Here is a 3,774-nt window from a genome sequence, read left to right as displayed (position 1 = left end):
GAAGCGTGATGATGGCGAGATTTGCACAATTGACAAAGCGTTGATTGTTAGCTCTGCCATGACAAATCTGAAGCCCCCTCTGCTTAAGAAATAGGTTTGTCGGAGCATTTGTGCTTCAGCAGTGCTTCTGACCCGGATGATGTGTTTTACAGGGGTAGGTTTTTGCAAGAGATGTTGGGAATGAAAATGTGGCTAATCCCTTTACAAAAAGTGTAAGTGTTTCTTTTTTTCTTCAAGGTATTTTGGTACTGCTATTCTGAAATGATCGTTTTTCTTGAGCATTGAATGTATGTAATATATTCGTCATGCCCATTTTGCAGCTGACACATCCGTGGTTATCGCTACATGCAAACTCTGTATGAGCACTCGACTTGGAGTTAGTCACTGTCATGAGGAAAATAGCCAAACTCGGAGCGAGCCGAGAGAACACCATGTGCAGCGCACAGTGGTCACCAAACTTGTACGGAACATGATAACTTTGCATTATTACATGGGAGCACTATCTTGGCGGGCTTGGTCAAGTTTTGCGGCTGCTCGGGACAAGATTGAAGCAGCCTCTCGTCATGAGCAGGAAATAAAACTTGATAAGCATGACAGGATAGCTCTTTCATGAGATAGTTTGCATTTCGCTTATTCCGTATAAGTTTGGTTACCACCGTACATTGGCCTTCCCAGTGCGTGGTTATGTTGAACATTAGAGACATAATCAGCACGAGATCAGATGGCGACATATTTTGCTGGGGGAGTGAGCACTTTTTTTTTTCTGCGACTGCTACTTTGTGGAAAAAAGCTGATATGCATTTTGGCTTATGGTTGTCAAAAAGAGTCATTCCGAGTAATATTCAGAAGAGATAAAGAATCATTTCATCGCCCCGTTAAGAGAAGTGAATCCTATAATAGGTTTGAACCTATATTGATTTTTGGTACCAGAATGTTTTGAGCATGCAAACTCGGTATCATTAAGCCAGGCACTGCAACAAAAGTCCGGCAACTTCAGAGTCTATTTTAACCACAAAGCGTGAGCAGTGGTTTTTGTACTAACCAGCGTTGCCAACTCAGAAACCAAAAACCCGCACTAAGAATTCCGAAACACCGCCAAATTTAGAATGTTGTGCAAGAATATCTTTTTAAAATTTTATTTCCTTGATTAGTTTACGAGATCTATACATATTAAAAATACAGTTAGAGGTTTCTCTTCGTTCACTTGTTTGACCAAAAACTGGTGGCAACACGACATATTTAAAGAAAGAGGTCAGCGACGTAATCTAGAACGTGGTCTCACAAGTTTCGTGTTCCGATGCCCACCACCAATGATGTCGTGAGCGTTCTTCTTACGAACTGTAAAACAAATTCGAACATGTGCGCGCAAGTGTCGTGTTCGCCAGTTTTCCACTACAATGTCTCCATGATGTCACGAGTGTTACCCGCACTGTTTCTGTTTGGATGGTGATCTTGACTTGTCTTGACTACTAACTAACTGCTAAATCACGATGAACTTTTTGCCGATGAAGCACATTTGAAACTTTCAATAATAATAACATTTGAAACCGCTGGAAATCCCGCCATCCGCAAATAAACAATTTCTCTAGCTAAATACACCACTCCGCTAAATCTCGCGAGAAAACTGCTAAATTGACACCACTGGTACTAACCCACTTGCAATAAACAGTAGGTCTATTTTGCAGTTTACAAACTAAGCACACCCATGTTATAGGCGTACGTCGCAGTTTCACACATTTCAGGTGGACGGTTACATTACATACCTTGCATCGTAGGAGAGGTCCAGACTTCTGTGTTTTACAAATGCACATGGTGTTTGCATCCTCAATTTTTTCAGCATTTCTCTGCCATGAATTTCAGGGAAAATGTGACTGAAGTAGAACTCCTCTGCCTCACTGACGGCCGCGTTCCAAAAGCACTCATTAAACTTCACTTCTTCTACATTCATGTCCACATTTGTGAAGACAACAAAGAATGCTCTGGTTGTTTTAACAAGTGCCATCTGCATTTGGACCTGAGCATAATGCAAGTGGTCTTCTTTTAGACGTGCGTCAGCATCAAGGTATGGCAGTCTTACCTTAGCTTTGTCAATTGTAAGGTTTGCACGTGACGCTGGACACTTAATCTCCAGTACTGCGTTTGTGCAACAACAACAGTCAACAAGACACAACACAATCAGGGGAAGCTCCTAAATATGGCCTCTCGGAATCCACAAACAAACCGCACTTCCTGACCTCAAAGCCGCTGTGCTTGGGTGCTTCATCCGCAATGAAGCGATTTCGAGCCTTGACCTCCTTCTCCCTGCCCCATCTTACACTGAACACATCGGGTGTCTTGGTATAGCCCATCACTTGGGAGACAATCCCCTCTGCCCCAGTGCAGCACGAGAGTACTTTTCCAAGTATGGACGCTGTTAATCTGCCCACTCTTTGCCTTGACCACTCGTCCGAGCTTGCCTGAGCACGTGTGCGAAGTTCCACCTGGTCGCACTCAGTCACTGAGAATGTTGCTTCTCTCGCAGCTGACTCATTAAGTAAACCGTAGAGGCACACCATGTCCACGATACTCTGGCACTTGAAGTGGATCCTCGTCGTCTTCGACATCATTACTGGCAGCAGTGTCTGTGTCTTCGCTATCTGTAAGACTCCTGAGCACCAGCGTGTCGGGTGCCAATTTCTGGAAAGGGTCATTGGTCGATTATAGTGTCACCTCAATATTTACGGGTCAAAACAAATGAGGCTACATCTCTACATTCCGATCAAAGTAACCTGTTGACATTCTGTTATGTGCCCTTGAGAGCCTGCAATTTGTAGTTTGTGTCAAGGCGTCAACCTAACAATGAACCACAATTTACGACATCAAGTGTGCATTTGCACCCATTCTACAATGTCGTCTTGTTAACACGAGAGGGCTAGAGGTCTCTCCTTGATTTTAAATAAAGCCGTTTCACCACCGAAGCTATCGCCACAATTTGTCTCCTTGCTCGTGTTTTTCTATTATGGTGTCATGGATAGTAAGTACCTTTACTGCCTTGAGGAAGTCCTTGAGTGGTTCTGCTGTTGCCTCTCGGTGAGACGAGACTTTTTTGGGTGTTGAGACTGTGTTTATCCGCCTCCTCTTTGATGGCTTGATGAAGTCGATTGAAGCCACCCGACTAGCCTGCAGTATTGCAAGCTAGTCGAGGTAAGCTGTCAAATATTTGACAGCTTACCTCGGTCACACGGTCATTTAAAATGCATTCATAACAAGCTCCTTTAAAAATTTAACGGATCAGCTCACGATATTGACGGCATGTGCCTTTCGGCGTACGCTAGTTCGCCAATTTTTTAAAGTAGTTTGTTCTGAAGGATTTTAAAATGACCGTCTGACATGGGCTGCTTTGGGCACGGGAATATGCTTCCCGCTAATTCAAAGTAGGCCAGGGAAAAAAAAACATTAACACGGAGGCATGCACTGAATGCCTACCTGAGCAGTGGGAGATGCTGTAATCCAGCGGCATTCGACAGAGGTTCAGCTTGGGTCATGAATGCCGAACTTCACATCAACTTCGAAGCGAAACAGGAGCGCGGCTACGTGACTGCAGGCCTCGCCGAGCCTGTAAGCACACAATGATTTGGAACGTGAGGGGCCGTGTGGTTGCGATCCGATAGCGATCAAAATTAACGGAAAAAATGAACGACTCACTCTGCCATGCAGGTGCAGTGGACGCTTAGGACTGTGCCCTCTTTCTTCACCACGACCCTAGGCTGGTGGTACTTTCCAAGAGTCTGACTA

At 44.4% G+C, this 3,774-nt stretch overlaps 1 pseudogene; it reads right to left on the bottom strand.

Moving 5' to 3' along the window:
- Window positions 1–959: 959 nt before the first annotated feature.
- On the bottom strand, window positions 960–2,433 carry LOC115317469 (annotated as a pseudogene).
- Window positions 2,434–3,774: the final 1,341 nt, after the last annotated feature.

This window comes from Ixodes scapularis, unplaced genomic scaffold (assembly GCF_016920785.2).
Source record: "Ixodes scapularis isolate PalLabHiFi unplaced genomic scaffold, ASM1692078v2 PGA_scaffold0__279_contigs__length_252992795, whole genome shotgun sequence".
NCBI lineage: Eukaryota > Metazoa > Arthropoda > Arachnida > Ixodida > Ixodidae > Ixodes > Ixodes scapularis.
Note: the sequence above shows the minus strand (reverse complement) of the source record. Positions and strands in the feature narration are given on the sequence as shown.